We start from the raw sequence: 17,625 nt of genomic DNA on the forward strand, positions 1-17,625 counted from the left end.
GCGCAGCTGATAAATAAAACCGTGATCGGGCCAGATACAAAAAAATCCACATGTGAATCGGAACTGGAATGCGAACAGATTCCGGTTCCGATTCACATCTCTAGTTCCTATTGTATAGTTTGCACAACATTCATTCTTGTTTGTTTTTTAAAATTGATTAACAACACAATGGTCACCAGTATATCACAACGAGAGAGTTTTTTGCTTTATTTTATACTGTTTCAATGTGTTTCAATCTCTGATTTTTGTTTTAATTTTTGATTAACATCTTTTAGTATGCTACATGGATTTTAAGAACGCTGTGAATATGGAAGCCATTTGAAATTCTATAAATAGGCAACCACCGGAATCATCATTATTTTAAATTTTTAAATACAATATGATTACACCACTTTCAATTAAGTTTTTTGGCCATTAATTTTTAACTTTTTATCTTTATCAATGGTTTAATTTTGTTGTTTATGTTGTGGTCCCAGTCGCGGCAGCCGCAACTAGGCCCTTACCTCCTTGGTCCCGGCCCATCTCCGAGGGTCTGCGGCCTGTTTCGCGGCATCCCCGCGGGGGAGGACTCCGCCAGGAATTCCTGCCTGGATGCCTTCGCCCTAGGCGCGCGCGCACAAGCCGTGCTTATGAAGGCCGTTTCCCGCCACTGAAGGCTCCACCCTATCTGTGACGCAGATACCGCGGCCTTTGTAAGACCGCCGCGGAGCCCAGGACTTTGCCTTGCAATGGGGTTCCTTGCGGTTCTCTGTTGCGCCGTGCCCCGGATTGTGCTATTGCGTTAGCAACTCCGTTCCTGCCTGAGACTTGTTTCACTCCGTGCCCAAGTCTTGCTTCTGTCTGACTTGCTTGCAGTAACCTGTTCTGCTTCAGCTCCTGTCTGGTTCCAGTAGCCAGTCCTGCTTCAGCTCCTGTCTGGTTCCAGTAGTCAGTCCTGCTTCAGCTCCTGTCTGGTTCCAGTAGCCAGTCCTGCTTCAGCTCCTGTCTGGTTCCAGTAGCCAGTCCTGCTTCAGTTCCTGCTTGCTTCTGTCCCAGCCTGCTTCAGTTCCTGCCTGACCTTTGATCCCTGCCTGCCCGCTCCAGCTCCAGCTTCCGTGATCTCCTAAGTCCCAGCGGCTGGGCTTCTAAGGGCTCCTCCCGGGGGAGTACTGGCTTCCAGGGTGAATCACCTAAGTCCAGCGGCTGGGCTACTAAGGGCTCTTCCCGGGGGAGTACTGGCTTCCAGGGTGAAGCTCACGTCCAGCTCCTGCCTGGTATCCGCCTCCCGACCTGTCACTCACTAGAGACTATAGTACACCTCTCCCCAGTCTCTCACAGGTCGGCCCAAGGGTCCACTAAAACAGCTCATTCCACAACAGATTGCAAGGCCAGGGACTCGGCCGAGGTACCAGGACCCCAGGATCTCCCTGGGTTGGCTCTGCAGCTACAACAACAACAAACAATACCTGGATGTTCCTGGCCAGATCTGTTGGGCAACAGGCTGCCCGAATGGATGCCCACGATACTCGTTCTTCGCCTGCTGTGGGTTCAAGACCCGAGGATGCAGCCTTACCCGTGACTCAGCTGCCGCCGCCTGCTCACTACGCTGGAGATGCTAGGATCTGCCATGGGTTTTTGAACCAGTGTTTCATGCGCTTCTCTCAATTGCCCCAGCAGTTTCCGACGGATTCCGTCAAAGTAGCGTACATTCTCTCCCTGCTCGATGGAAAGGCCCTGGTGTGGGCCTCCCCCCTTTGGGAGCGTAACAACTCCTCCTTGGATGACTTGCAGCAGTTTGTCACCAACTTTCGCCAAGCCTTTGATGAACCAGCCCGCCAGGCCTCAGCCACGTCAGATTTGCTACAGCTTCGCCAAGGATCCTGATCCCTGGCGGACTATGCAATGGACTTTAGAACTCTCGCCTCAGGAAGTAGGTTGGCAGGACGATAGCCTTAAAGCCATCTTTCTTGGAAGGGTTGTTAGGGCGCATCAAGGACGAGATTGCCACCCGGGATCTCCCGGAAGATCTTAACGCCCTCATTGACATGGCTGCCCGCATAGATCGCCACCTGCAACAGCGAGCACGAGAGTTACGCACGACAAAGCACAGCCCTGCCTGCAGTTCCTCTCACCTGCTGCCTTCACCCAGACCTGCCCGGCCTGATGTTTCTGCCTTTGAACCCATGCAGTTGGGATGTGCCCCGCTCTCCCCTGAGGAGAGACAACGCCGCCCGCTCAAGGGGCTTGTGCCTTTACTGTGGTCAGGAAGGCCATTTCTTGGCACGATGCCAGGAGCGTGCGGAAAACTCCAGAACCTAGGAGGTCGGGAGGAGCTCCTCCTAGTTTGTGCCACAGCTCCTCAGAGTATGATACCCATCACCTTGGAATTTCCCGGAGGGTCTTTGGAAACCCTCGCCTTCCTGGATTCGGAGCCAGAGGTAATTGTCTCTCAACTGCAGATTCCTACGCAGAAGAAACGAGAAGTTCCACTTCAAATTACCTCCATTCAGGGAACGCTCCTTCCAGGTTGCATATTGACTGCCACGGCTCCCATCACAGGTCCGCACCAGGGCAATCCACTCAGAGGAGATAGCCTTCCTGATTCTCGAAAAGACTGTCCACCCCGTGGTGCTGGGACTGCCGTGGTTCCAGAAGCACTCGCCTGTGATCCAGTGGGATACTCTGAAAATCACTAAGTGGAGTCCCTAATGCCTCTCTCATTGTATGAAGGTTCCCAAGCTTCCAGCACTTCTGCTTTTTGCACTCCGCCCTTGGCCCTCCAGCTCCATACGAGGAACTTTACCGATGTCTTCTCGAAGACTAAAGCAGAAATCCTTCCGCAGCACTGCCCATATGACTGGTGCTATTGACTTGTTGCCCGGAAACTATGCCACCTCAGGGTAGGGTGTACCCCTTGTCCCTGCCCGAGACACGGGCCATTTCTGAGTACATCACTGAGAATTTGGTGAACAGATTCATTTGCCTGCCAAAGTCGCCCACCGGGGCAGGATTATTTTTCGTCAGCAAGAAAGATGGCTCCCTGAGACCCTGTATCGACTACCGAGGGCTCAACGCGATTACGAAACGGGAACCGCTTACCCTCCTCCCGTTGATCCCAGAACTACTTGATCGGCTCCAAGGTGCAAGAGTCTTTACTAAGTTGGATCTACGCAGGGCCTACAACTTAGTTAGAATCCGTCCCGGAGATGAATGGAAGACCGCGTTCAATACCCGAGATGGGCATTACGAATACCTCGTAATGCCCTTTGGGCCTTTGTAGTGCCCCAGCGGTCTTCCAGCACTTGATGAAACGAGGTGCTAACGGGATTTACTCAAATCTGTGTGATTGTCCTACCTCGATTGACGTCCTGATCTACTCCCGTGACCTGCCTACGCACCGCCAGCATGTTCGCCAAGGTGCTCCAAATACTCAGAGAGCACAGCTTATATGCTAAGCTTGAGAAATGCAGCTTTGAAAAAAAACTTCCTTGCCAATTCCTGATGTATATGTTTCAGCTGACAGCTTCTAGATGGATCCGGAGAAAGTCGCTGCAATTAGGAACTGGCCACGGCCGAGGGGCCTCAAGGCGTTACAACGGTTCCCTCGGCTTGCTAACTTTTATCGGCATTTCATCCCCAATTATCCCGCATAGTGGCTCCTCTGACTACGCTCACCCGGAAGGGAGCCAATTGTAGTAGACTGGCCTGCCCAAGCCTGCCAAGCCTTCGAAGATCTGAAAAGATCCTTCCTACAAACACATGCCTCTGCCATCCTGATCCCAGTCGGCCGTTCGTGGTTGAGGTGTGATGCCTCTAATGTAGCTGTTGGAGAAGTGTTGAGCCAGCACTTCCAACACTTGACAGCCTTCTCCCGTCTTCCTATTACTCAGGATGTTCTCCCCAGCTGAGAGTAATTACGGGATCGGGCGACAAAGAACTGCTTGCTGTGAAACTCGCCCTGGAAGAATGGAGGCAGTGGTTGGAGGGAGCCAATCTCCCCTTCACCATTTACACGGATCATAAGAATCTCTCTTTCCTATGCCAAGCCTAGCGTCTGAACCCGAGACAAGTCCGGTGGTCTATGTTCTTTGACCGGTTTTTACTTCACTCTGCGATATCGCCCTGGCTCAAAAATGTGCAAGCGGATGCCTGTCACGGTCCACGAGATTGAAGGATACTCCAGAGATGCCCCAGTACATTTTAGATCCCAGGAAGGTGCCTCTAGCCGCCACCTCCGTGTCTTCCGTAGAAAAGACCGTAGTCCCACGCCACTCTCGAAGGGCCATGCTGGCATGGGCCCATGAATCCTTCCACTGGAGGGCATGCGGGCCGTACTGGGACGCTAGACCTCCTAAACCGGTTTAGTATTGGTGGCCAACGGTAAGACAAGATGTTCATTCTCTTCGTCGACTTCTGCCCCACCTGTGCATTTGCAGAAACCACTTGGCGGGAAACCTAGAGGATTGTTACACCCTTTGCCTATCCCGGTGGAGCCCTGGATGCACATCTCCACTGACTTGTGGTGGATCTCCAGCATCAGATGGGAACATATGGTCATCTGGTTGTAGTGGACCGGTTCTCCAAAATGGCAAATTTTGTTCCCCTGTCGAAATTGCCTTCAGCGCCCGACTTGGCTAATTTGTTTGTTCAACATGTGTTCCGACTTCATGGTCTTCCCCAGGATATCATATCGGACCGAGGACCACAATTCACCGCCCGCTACTGAAGGCATTATGTAAACGCTTCAAGGTCCAGTTGAGTCTCTCATCAGCCTTCCACCCTCAGAGTAACGGGCAGACTGAATGTACGAACTGGACTCTGAAGACCTTCCTGCATTCCTTTGTAAACGAAAGGCAAGACGATTGGGCCAAACTACTCCCATGGGCGGAATTTTCATACACCATACACACTCCACTTCAGGAAGTTCTCCCTTCCTAGCTGTCTAAGGGAAGCAACTTCGCCCTTGCCCTCGCCTGAACCCAGCGCACTTCCAACAGTGCAACTCTCTGCCCGCCAGCTACTTGCCCTCTGGAGTCTATCCAAAAGAAAATGCAAAGAGCTGCCCGTTCTGCCAAAAAATGGGCAGACAGCCACCATCAGCCAGCACCAGTCTACTTCCCAGGGGACAGTGTTTGGTTGAGTACAAAGAATCTACAACTTCGGATTCCTTCCCGCAGATTCACCCCCAGATTCTGTGGACCATTCCGCATTGCCGAGCGCGTAGGAGCTGTTTCCTATCACTTGTGCTTATCCTCCTCTATGCATGTGCACAATGTCTTCCATGTGTCGCTTTTGAAGCCTCTCATCCTCTCCAGGTACCATCCTCGAGCTCACAAATCTGCAGATCCTTCCGTGCCAGGAGATACCACCTACCAAGTTCGAGGGTTCTAGATGTCAGATTTCATCAATGCCGCTGGGAGTACCTCATCGCCTGGGTATAGCGAAGAGCTAAGGAACACTAAATAGACCCTGATAAAATCCGAAAAGCAACTGGCAGAATCCCTTAGAAATACAATACAGAAAAGCAATACAGAATCCCTTAGAAAATACAAATCCCTATTAACAAAATACTGTGAACAAATCAATAAAGCAAAAAAGGACTACTACACAACACAGATTTATGGTGTAATATTTAATTATAAATTGCTCCTCAAAACAGTTAAAAACCTAATCAAAGACCCATCCTCCTCCATCTCAAATAACTACAACTTTTCAAAGTACTCGTGCATTGAATATGCTACTTCGCTGTTTTAAACAAAATCAATACACTAAAAACACAATTCTCCATCTGCCTACCAACAAAAGAGCCTGAAAAATTGGGCAAGTGAAATAGAACTCATTCAACCCAGTTTCTAAATTTGAAATAAACCAATTTATCACAAAAATGAAACCTCTACCCTCCACTGGACCCTATCCCTACAAGTACCCTAAAAAAGTAAAAAGTGTAATAATTCCAATATTCAAAACCATAATAAAACCACTCACTAACAGAAGGATTGTTCCCATTAGGGCAAAACAAGCTGTGATTAAACCAATCCAAAAAATTAAAACTTGCAGAATCAATGATTGGGACAATTACCAACCAATATCCAATTTGCCCTTTCATCGCTAAAGTCCTAGAAAAAGCAGTGTTAACTCAATTAGGGAACCACTAAGAAGATAATAATATACTATACCCCAAACAAATTTGGATTCAGAAAAAATCACTCAACAAAACCCTACTCATCTCCTTGGCCAATCCTGTTCTTCAGGAGTTTGACAACAATGAATCATATATCCTTGTACTAATTGACCAAACAGCAGCATTCAACACAGTTTGACCATACCCTGCTATGCCACCAGCTGAGAGAAATTGGAATTGATGGAAATGTTTACAAATGGTTCTCTTCCTTCCTAAAAGATAGGACATTTCCAAGTCAAACTGGGCAATCAAATTTCTGACACCTTCCCAATCAATGCAGGTGTCCCCTAAAGTTCAGCACTCTCGGCCACACTATTCAACATTTATTACTGCCTATATGCGCATTACTAGCAAATCTAGGAATCAACTTCTTCCTTTATGCAGACAAACATACAATTCTTCGTCCCTTTTGACAAAATATTTGAAAAAAACCACATTGTCTCTGTCAAAATACATGAAGTCTATACAATAAAAACTCTTTCAACTGAAAACTGACAAAAAAAATATGAAATGGTGTGGTTAAGAAGAGACACCACGATAATCAAACCGCCAATCATAGACCTAGCAATTATTAATATCACTCCCTCGTATCAAGTAAGAGACCTAGGAATACAGATCAATGAGAATTTCACTATGAAAAAGCTTATAAGCTTGGGGGCGGATTTTCAGAGCCCTGCTCGCCTAAATCCACCCAAAACCGGGCGGATTTAGGCGAGCAGGGCCCTGCGCGCCGGTGAGCCTATTTTACATAGGCCTACCGGCGCGCGCAGAGCCCCGGGACTCGCGTAAGTCCCGGGGTTCTCCGAGGGGGGCGTGTCGGGGGGCAGGCCCGGTTGTCGCGGCGTTTCGGGGGCGTGTCGGCAGCGTTTTGGGGGCGGGTACGGGGGCGTGGCTACGGCCCGGGGCGGTCCGGGGGTGTGGCCGCACCCTCTGTACCCGCCCCCAGGTTGCGGCCCGGCGCGCAGGAGGCCCGCTCGCGCGCGGGGATTTACTTCTTCCTCTGGGAGGCGTAAATCCCCGGAGAAAGGTAAGGGGGGGTGTAGACAGGGCCGGGCGGGTGGGTTAGGTAAAGGAAGGGAGGGAAGGTGAGGGGAGGGCGTTAGAGGATTCCCTCCAAGGCCGCTCCGAATTCGGAGCGGCCCTTGGAGGGAACGGGGTAGGCTGCGCGGCTCGGCGCGTGCCGGCTATACAAAATCAATAGCCTGCGCGCGCGATCCAGGTTTTTAGCAGATACGCGCGGCTCCGCGCGTATCTACTAAAATCCAGCGTACTTTTGTTTGCGCCTGGAGCGCAAACAAAAGTAGGCCTATTCGCGGAGTCTGAAAATCCGCCCCAAATTAATCAAAACAGGATACACCAAGCTGAGAATATTACATTGGCTGAAACCCTTATTAACAATACAGAACTTCCACACTGGCACTGTCTTACAAACACTAATATTTTCAGACTTAGACTATTGCAACTCCCTATTACTAGGCCTACCCTCAGGACTAACCACTACAATACTTCAAAATGCCTCTGCTAGAATCTTACTAGGGACAATGAGATTTAACCACATCACCCCCTCACTGACAGCACTGCACTGGCTTCCTGTACAATCCTGAATTCAATATAAAGTACTAACTCTAATTTTGAATATCAACAATATTAACCCATCTTTATTAGGAGTATCACAACAACATTACGCACCACAGAGAGCACTAAGATCACAAAACAAAGGACTTCTAATGGTGCGTTCTATCAGAACACATACCTAATGCAAATAAGAGACTGAATGTTTTCCATAGCAGGCCCCAAGTTGTGGAACTCTCTTCCAGAATCACTATGGGCCTCATTTTCTAAAGTATCGCAGGCCTGCGATACTTTAGAAAATCACGCTAATGGAGTGGGGGGCGGGGGCCGAAGCGGGGGGGGGGGGCTGCCCTCATCGCGCCCAATAACTACACCATAGAAGGTGTAGTAATTGGGCGCGAAATAGAGAGCGAAAAGGGCCTTACCTTTCCACTCGGCGCGCTGTCCTCATGGAGTCGGCCCCGGTGATGCCCCCGACTCCTCCTCTTCCGGGGCCGACTCCGCCCCGATTTCAGTAGCGAAGGCCTGCACTACTTTCGCTAGCTATCGCAGGCTTGCGCTAACAGCGCAAGCCTGCGATAGCTTTGGAAAATGAAGGCCCTATGTTGGATAATAGAAGGAAAGAGTTTCAAGCATTAACTGAAAACATGGCTCTTTAGAAATGCTTACGATATAACGTAAAATGCCAATATGTCAATAATAACTTCAAAATCAGTACCAGAGATAATGTTAGTGGAGCGAGCAATAAGCAATGAATGAAATATAGCGTAGAATTAGAATTTGTATCTGTAGTTGTATTGACCTAGAAATTGTATGAATATAAACTAGGATCTGTATTTGCTGTAGTGTTGACCTGCAATATGGTTGTTGACACGGTGTGGGAATGTTGACCAAGAATAAGGATGCTGATTTGGTAAACCGTGGTGATCTTCTTTTGGAATGATGGAATATAAAATGCCTAAATAAATAAACGGAAGCAGACTGCTAAATCTATATGAGTAAATCTCTTATAAAATAGCATCTTTCGGGCGTAAATGTCAGACCTGCTGGGAACACCCTAGATTGTCCCCTTTTTACAAGAGTAAATTTCCTCGCACACCTTTACTTGCACGTGTATGTTCTAGTTTTCTAAAATAGCAGATAAGTGAGTATATCCAATTTTCACGCATATATACAGATTTTTATGCATGCAACTTTTGAAAATTCAGCTTTATATGTCTTATCTGAGTCAATAGAGGGTGAAGTGACTTGCCAAAGGCATGTCAGTGGGATTTGGACCCTGGTTTCAGTAGTTAGTAGCCTGCTGAGCTAACCATTTAGCTACTCCTCTATTCCTAAATCTTCATTAGGGTACGAGAAAGAAACATTAGTAAAGATGTACCAAACGTTCATTCCTCCATGAATAATTTTATCATAGCTATGTTTTGCTGTTTCATAACATTCTTCACTATAGGATTAATTCATTGTCAAAATATTTTCATTTGTTTAAAATAGGTACATTTTTGCAAAATAAATGGAAGATTAACGAGTCCTGTAAAATGTGCATCTATGGATTTGCCAAAAGTACTATTTAGATTTGCAAAAAGTCCACTTCTATTTATAGAAGTGGGATCAGATGAACCAGAAGTTCTAATATAGCCAGGGGCTTGCACTGCATTCTTCTGGGATATTCACTTCTAGACTTATAAAACATAAAACAGCTGGGTGCAATTTGGTACAATGTTTTCAGTCTGTCCAATGTGAACTACACATTTTATTGGACATAGGTTAAGTGTTAAACAGTACAGCAAAACAAAAACAGAAATAATCTTTGGAATAGCACTACATAAAGCTTGTGAGGGTTTTTTGTTTGTTTTTTTAGAAGTTTCTGTATATATTTAACATTTATTGATCTGCCAGTGATATTGGGGCGGATTTTAAGAGCCCTGCTCGCCTAAATCCGCCCAAATCCGGGCGGATTTAGGCGAGCAGGGCCCTGCGCGCCGGTGAGCCTATTTTACATAGGCCTACCGGCGCGCGCAGAGCCCCGGGACTCGCGTAAGTCCCGGGGTTTTCGGAGGGGGGCGTGTCGGGGGCGGGACCGAGCACAGCGCCGTTTTGGGGCCGTTTTGGGGGCGGGTCCGGGGGCGTGGTTACGGCCCGGGGCGGTCCGGGGGCGTGGCCGTGCCCTCCGGACCCGCCCCCAGGTTGCGTCCCGGCGCGCTAGCGGCCAGCTGGTGCGCGGGGATTTACGCCTCCTGGAGGGAGGCGTAAATCCCCCGACAAAGGTAAGGATGGGGTTTAGACAGGGCTGGGCAGGTGGGTTAGGTAGGGGAAGGGAGGGGAAGGTGAGGGGAGGGCAAAAGAAAGTTCCCTTTCTTTTCTTCACAATACTGGTATGACACAATACTGGTATGACACAATACTGGTATGACATCACTAGCTTATTAAAACATGATTCAAAATCATACCAAGTTTAAACAACTAGACATTTTTAGCTTCATCCGATTTCGGAGCAGCCTCGGAGGGAACGGGGGTAGGCTGCGCGGCTCGGCGCGCGCCGGCTATACAGAATCCATAGCCTTGCGCGCGCCGATCCCGGATTTTAGCGGATACGCGCGGCTCCGCGCGTATCTATTAAAATTCCGCGTACTTTTGCTTGCGCCTGATGCGCCAGCAAAAGTACGCCTATTCGCGCGGTCTGAAAATCTACCCCATTATGTACAGATTGAGTACATCAATAAGAATATAGGTTGCAAATTAATATGGGAACGTTTGTCAAAATATCAGCTTCAGATGTTGAGCAATAAATAGTCAAGATGAAGCTAAAAATGTCTAGTTGTTTAAACTTGGTATGATTTTGAATCATGTTTTAATAAGCTAGTGATGTCATACCAGTATTGTCATATTGTTACAACTAAGGCAAGTGACTATCACTGCTGTATACCATATGCGTTGGAAAATGTATTAAAAGAGATGCTGAAATGACTGTTAGAGGCTGTAACTGACATACATACAGTGTAATGCATATCCAAGTTTGAATATCTGTGAATGATACAGAATCACAGTCGGGCCGATTCAGTAAAGTCCGCGGGAGAGCGGACGAACGCCCGCTCTCCCGGAGTGCGCACAGGCGAGTATTCTGTATTTAAATTAGGTGGTGTAGTAGAAACGGGCAAAAGGAGGCGCTAGGGACACTAGCGCGTCCCTAGCGCCTCCTTTTGACCCGGAGCGGCAGCTGTCAGCGGGTTTGATAGCCGATGCTCAATTTTGCCGACGTCGGTTCTCGAGCCCGCTGACAGCCAAGGGCTCGGAAACCGGACGCCGGCAAAATTGAACGTCCGGTTTTCGGCCCTACGGCCGCCGGCCCATTTTAAATATTTTTTTTACTTTTTTTACTCTTCGGGACTTCCGACTTAATATCGCCATGATATTAAGTTGGAGGGTGCACAGAAAAGCAGTTTTTACTAATTTTCTGTGCACTTTCCCGGTGTCGGCAGAAACTAGTGCCTACATTTGGGTAGGCGCTAATTTCTTAAAGTAAAATGTGCGGCTTGGCTGCACATTTTACTTTCTGTATTACGCGGGCATACCTAATAGGGCCCTCAACATGCATTTGCATGTTGAGGGCGCTATTAGGTGCCGCAGGTTGGAAGCGTGTTTTCTGTCCCTTACTGAATAAGGGGTAAGGGAAAACGCGCGTCCAAGGGCAGGTTAACAGTGCGCTCCGACGGAACGCACTGTAATGTATTGGCCTGTATGTAGGAAGTGTAATATTTTTGTCTGTCAACAATGGAAGGTGAAATATGACATTTATCTGCAAAAATAGTACATAACACTTTAATGAAGTAGTTAATGTTCACCACACTAGGGGCCTTATTATTAAACATTTTCTCATAGACACAGAATGGGAGAAAAGCCTTAGTAAATCAGGCCCCTAGAAAAGCCTAGTTCCATTTCTATACCTATTCATCTTTTACAAGCTCAGGGGCAGATTTTAAAAGCCCTAAGCGTGTAAAATCCAGCTGGATTTATGCGTGTAGGGGGGTTACATGCGCCGAGCCTATTTTGAATAGGTCCGGTGACACCCGCAAAGCCCCGGGACGCATGTATGTCTTGGGGCTTGAAAAAAGGGGTGGGGAATGGGCAGTCTGGGGTGGGGCGGGGGCGTGGCCAGATGCCTCCGTAGGGCCAATAGGGTAGGGGATCGCGCGCCGGCACTTGGCTGGCGCATGCAACCTACATATGCTCAGAGGCAGGCACAACTTGTTAAATAAACGGGGGTTTTAGGTAGGGCTGGGGGGCGGGTTAGGGAGGGGAAGGGAGGGGAAGGTGGGAGGGGGTAGAAGGAAAGTTCCCTCCGAGGCCACGCGCATGTTATAAAATCCAGGTCAGCGCGTGCAAGGGGGTGCACAATTGTGCAACTTGCACACAGAGCCACGCAGCCTTCCTCCATTCCCTCCGAGGCCGCTCTGAAATCGGAGTGGCCTCGGAAGTAACTTTCCTTCCACCTCCCCCACCTTCCCCTACCTAACCCGCCCCCCAGCCCTATCTAAACCCCCCCTTACCTTTGTCAGAGAAGTCGCACCTGCTTCCCGGCAGGTGTAGCTTACGCGTGCCGGCCAATGGCCGGCCCGCGATCCAGAGCACAGCGGCAAATGCCAGTGTACCTGGAAGCTGCTGCCATGCCCCGCCCCGCCCCCCGGACTGCCCAGGACCGCCCATGCCCCACCCCCTTTTTGCAAAGCCCCGAGACATATGCGCGTCCCGGGGCTTGCATGCGCCGTCAAGCCTATACAGGATAGGCTCGGCACGCGCAGGGGCAGGTTTTCAGGGTTATGCACGTAACCCTTTGAAAATCTGCCCCTTTGTGAATAAGAGATAGAGTCTTGTATTGTCCTCTATAAAATATTGGTAACCGGTGAAGATCTTTGAGCACTGGAGTGATGTGATCCGACTTTTTGAGGTTACTAAGTAGTTGTGCAGCAGCATTTTGCAAAAGTTGAAGTGGAGTAATTGTAGAAGGAGATAATCCAAGAAGTATTGCATTACAATTTGGGATGTGAATCATTTATCTGACGATTGAAAATATCGTCCGATATTTTCAATATTGTCAGATATCGGGGGGGGGGGGGGTCCCCTATAGCGATAGGAAACCCCATGATTAATTTAGTGGGTTTTCTTATCATTATGGGGGGGTGGGAAAAAAGGACACAACCTAAAAACGCAACCTGACCCTTTAAAATGAGTTTGTTAGTATCCCCCCACCCTCCGGACCCCCCCCCCCCAAATTTTTAAATACCTGGTGGTCCATCGGGGGTCCCGGGAGCATTCTCCCGCACTCGGGCTGTCAGCTGCCACAAATCAAAATGGCGCCGATGGCCCTTTGCTCTTACAATGTGACAGGGGCTATTGGTGCCATTGGTCGGCCCCTGTCACATGGTAGGTGCACTGGATGGCCCGCCCCATTTTTAAAGATGGCGCCGGCCGTCCATTGCTCCTACCATGTGACAGGGACCGGCCAATGGCACGGATACCCTGTCACATGGGGGTCCGTAGGGTGGGGGGATACTAACAAACTCATTTTAAAGAGTCGGTTGTATTTTTTGGTTATCAGCTCGGACGCAGTCGATAAAAAAAACCTGATCGGACTGCAAGATAAAAGTTTCATGATGTGAATCGGAACCGGAATCCGAACCGATACCCGTTCCGATTCACATCTCTAATTACAATCGTCTAATTTAGAGATCTGAAGGGCTTGCAAAACTATACGAAAATCATGATGGTGAAGGAGAGGTTTAATCCTTTTTAAGATTTGAAGCTTGTAGAAACCTTCTTTAATGATATTATTAATGTGTTGTTTAAAGCAGAATTCTGAATCCAATGTGACTCCAAGATCCCTTGCATTGAGTAAAATATTTTTATTAGAAAGGTAGTTGTTAAAATGGATATCAAACTCAGGAGAGGATTTATTGCAAATATAAAGTATTTCTGTTTTATTATGATTAAGGTTGAGGGATATTTGTATTAGTAATTGTTGTATTGTAGTGAGATACGAGTTACAGAGATTTAGTGAATTAGTAAGATTAGTATTTATGGGTAAAAGAATCTGAACATCATCTGCAAAAATATTAGGGATGTGAATCGGGCTTCGGACGATTGAAAATATCGTACGATATTTTCAAAATCGTCAGAAATCGGGGGCTCCCCCAAACAATAGGAAAACCCCAAGATATTGTCCGTGGGGGTTCTCTTATCGTTTTGGGGGAGGGCGGGAAAAACGGCACACTAAGGGATTCGTTTTAAAGGGTCAGGGTGGGTTTTTTGTTTATCGGCTCAGGCGCAGCTGATAAATAAAAACCGCGATCGGGCCGGACGAAAAAAAAACCACAATGTGAATTGGAACCGGAATCCGAACCGATTCCGGTTCCGATTCACATCTCTAATAAATATAGTAAGTTAATTTAAGGTTTGAAAGAAGTTTACATAATGGGAGTAAGTAATATTAAAAAGTTTGAAGATAAGGAGGATCCTTGAGGAATACCATGGGGAAGAGGTATTTGTTTAGATTCATTGTAATTAGTTTTGACAATGTAGGATCTGTTGTGCAGATATGAAGTGAACCAGTTAATTGTATTATCGCATATACCAATTTCTACTAGTCTTTTTAAGAGAATGAAATGATTTACAGTGTCAAATGCAGCTGAGATGTCAAAGAAAATAATAATGAATGTTTGGCCGTTGTCTAAGCCTTTAAGTATTATATCGGATAGCGATATTAATAGAGTTTCTGAGCTGAGTGAATTTCTAAAACCATGTTGATTTGGGAAAAGTATTTTATATTTTTCTAAATGTTCCTGAAGTTGCTGATTTGCAAATTTTTCAAGTATTTTAGCCATGAAAGGGAGTTTAGAAATAGGTCTGTAATTAGTTATAGTAAATTAGTCAAGGTTAGGTTTTTTAAGTGTAGGTTTTATTATGGCACATTTTAATTTATCTGGGAAGATTCCTTCATTTAATGAAAGATTTATTATAAGAACATAAGAACATAAGAATCTACCAATAGTTTAGCTATAATATTAGAAATTAGTTTGAGTAAATTTATGGGGATAAAATCAATTGGGTGAGAAGCAGGATTCATTTTTAGGATAATGTTTTGAACTTCAGAGGAAGCTATAGCATCGAAAGATGACCATTTAAAATTTGAATTGAATGGTAGTGATTTAGGGCCTCATTTTCAAATATCGCATTGGTAACGCAGTAGGGGGCGTTACCAATGCAAATGAGGCTTCTTTCGTGCAGTGGGGAAACATCGCCGCATGCGATGTTTTCGCCATTTGCGAAAACATTATCACAATTCACGATGTTTTCCAGTGTGCGATGATTCTTTGGGTGTTTCATCGCAGTGCACGATATTTGCCGGTTTGTCATCACAGGCCACGATAGTTCCAGACAGCCGGCTTCCGGGGAGGGGGAGGGGGAGGGGGAGAGAGAGAGAGAGAGAGAGAGAGAGAGAGAGAGAGAGAGAGAGAGAGAGAGAGAGAGAGAGAGAGAGAGAGAGAGAGAGAGAGAGAGACTTACTATAGTGCCTATGCCCTACGCAGGTATTTTAACCCCCTATGGGAGGGCCACCTACTAACTCGGGGTGGGGATTAGGTATGAGCGTCGGGGGTTGGGGGCCACTTTCGCATTCCACATGAGACCTACGGACAGAACAGTGCTCTCTAGTGCAGATTTGCTGGCCGTCGGAGTGAGGACGCTCACTCCAAGAAGTGGTTTGGGCAACATTCTCTCCACCTAGCTTGTTGTTGCCCAGGTAGAGTGTCCATCAAGCTAGGTGGAGAGAATGTTGCCCAAACCACTTCTTGGAGTGAGCGTCCTCACTCAGACGGCCAGCAAATCTGCACTAGAGACCACTGTTCTGTCCGTAGGTCTCATGTGGAATGCGAAAGTGGGCCCCAACCCCGACGCTCATACCTAATCCCCACCCCGAGTTAGTAAGGTGGCCCTCCCATAGGGGTTAAAATACCGGTGTCTATGGCATAGGGCACTATAGTAAGGCGCCTCTCTCTCTCTCTCTCTCTCTCTCTCTCTCTCTCTCTCTCTCTCTCTCTCTCCTCTATTCTCTCTCTCTCGCTCTCTATCTCTCCCCATCCTTCCCCCCCGCGGAGCCTGGAAACAGGCTGTCCGGGGACTATCGTGGACCGCGATAACCCTTAGGGCCCCTGTAACGCAAATCTCAGGGTTGTAGCTATTATGCGCGATAGCAGCCGCGCTAACACTGCGGCTGTTTCGCCGCACACGATAGCTTTGCATATGCTCTGCCCCAATTCCGCCCCCTGACAAATTTGCATTCGCAAATCGCGATAACAGCCGTTATTGCGAATTTATCGCGCGCGGTAAACTCCTTTGAAAATGAGGCCCTTAGTGTCTTCATTAATTATAGGTATATTCTTGATAAATAAGAATTTTGTCTTAAAAAAGGTGGCAAATTCATCGCATGTGATTAATTGTTAGCATTTTGGAAAAGAGGAGATTCAATGTTGAGTGAGATCTTTAATATAATTGAAAAGTTCTTTAGGGTTGAATTGATATTTGTGTATTTTGTCTGAATAGAAATCTTTTTTGGCTTTATTAAGATCATTTTTATAAATATAGAAAATGGTTTTGTATCTGTCTTTTAATTGATCGGTTGGGTTTTTTCTCCTTTTTTTTTCTGCTGATCTGAGTAGTTTTTTGATTTTGTGGAGAGCTTGACTGTACCAGGGTGTTTGGGTATATGTTTGATTATTTTTTTGATAATTGGGCATTTGAAATTTGAAATTTCAGAATTAATTGTAAACGAAGAATTAATAGCGGTGTTTGCATTTGATTTGTTTATAGTTTTAAATATTTAGGCATGATTTCTATTAATTCATTACTGGGGCGTGTGTTTGCGAAATTCAATATATTTATTTTGATTAGGAGGTTCCAGGTGAAAAGAATTTAATCAAAATTTAGTTCTATGAGTTTATGATCAGCCAGGGGATATCTGTTGTTGATATCATACCTAATTTTCCTAATATCCCTTTACTTTCCAGTCCTGTTTAACTCAGCTCAGTTAAACCTAAATGATAGTTCGGTTTTAAAAGATTCTACTTGTGTTTATGTTTAAATATAATATATTCTTACTTTTGTTATATGTATAATGTTTACTTTAAACCCTGTTAAATGTATAACGCTCCCGGCGTAAGTTCCTGTTCATTGTACACCGACGTGATATCTTTGATGAGCGGCCGGTATATAAAAAACTTTAACTAAATAAATAAATAAAAAGAATGGTGTTAAAATTTCTATCTAATTATTGATGAATATAAGATCTAAAGTATGTCCAGATTTTTTGTGGGGTAAATTAATTATTTGTTTTAGACCAAAGGCTGTTAAAGTGTCTAGTATAAGTTGACACGGTTTGGGAGGATGGAATTTTATCAACCATGTAAATTAAATCACCTAGAATTAATACTGGGTTATTCATATTGATGTTATTTGAAATAGTTTCAATAATTGGGTGAGGGATTATGTTCAAGGAAACCTGGAGGAGCATATAGTAGTAAGATTTGGTAAATATTTTGATTTAATAATTGCAATTTCTAGTGTGGGATTGGAAGTGATCTTTTGATATATGAAGTAATATTTTTTTGCACTAGAGAGTAGGACTGCCTCCTTTTTTTTTTTTTCTGGGGATAGAGAACGATGTTAATATAACTGTATTTGGGTAGTTGATTATTAAAACAATATCAAGATTCTTTTAGCCAGGATTCAGTGATGCAGCAAATTTCTGGACAGAAATCAATGAGGGAGATCATAAAGAATTGGTAATTTTTTAAAAATTGATTGAGCATTGAGTAAGAAAAAGAGTTATAAGTGTGAGTTTA

This window comes from Rhinatrema bivittatum, chromosome 7 (assembly GCF_901001135.1).
Source record: "Rhinatrema bivittatum chromosome 7, aRhiBiv1.1, whole genome shotgun sequence".
Taxonomy (NCBI): Eukaryota; Metazoa; Chordata; class Amphibia; order Gymnophiona; family Rhinatrematidae; genus Rhinatrema; species Rhinatrema bivittatum.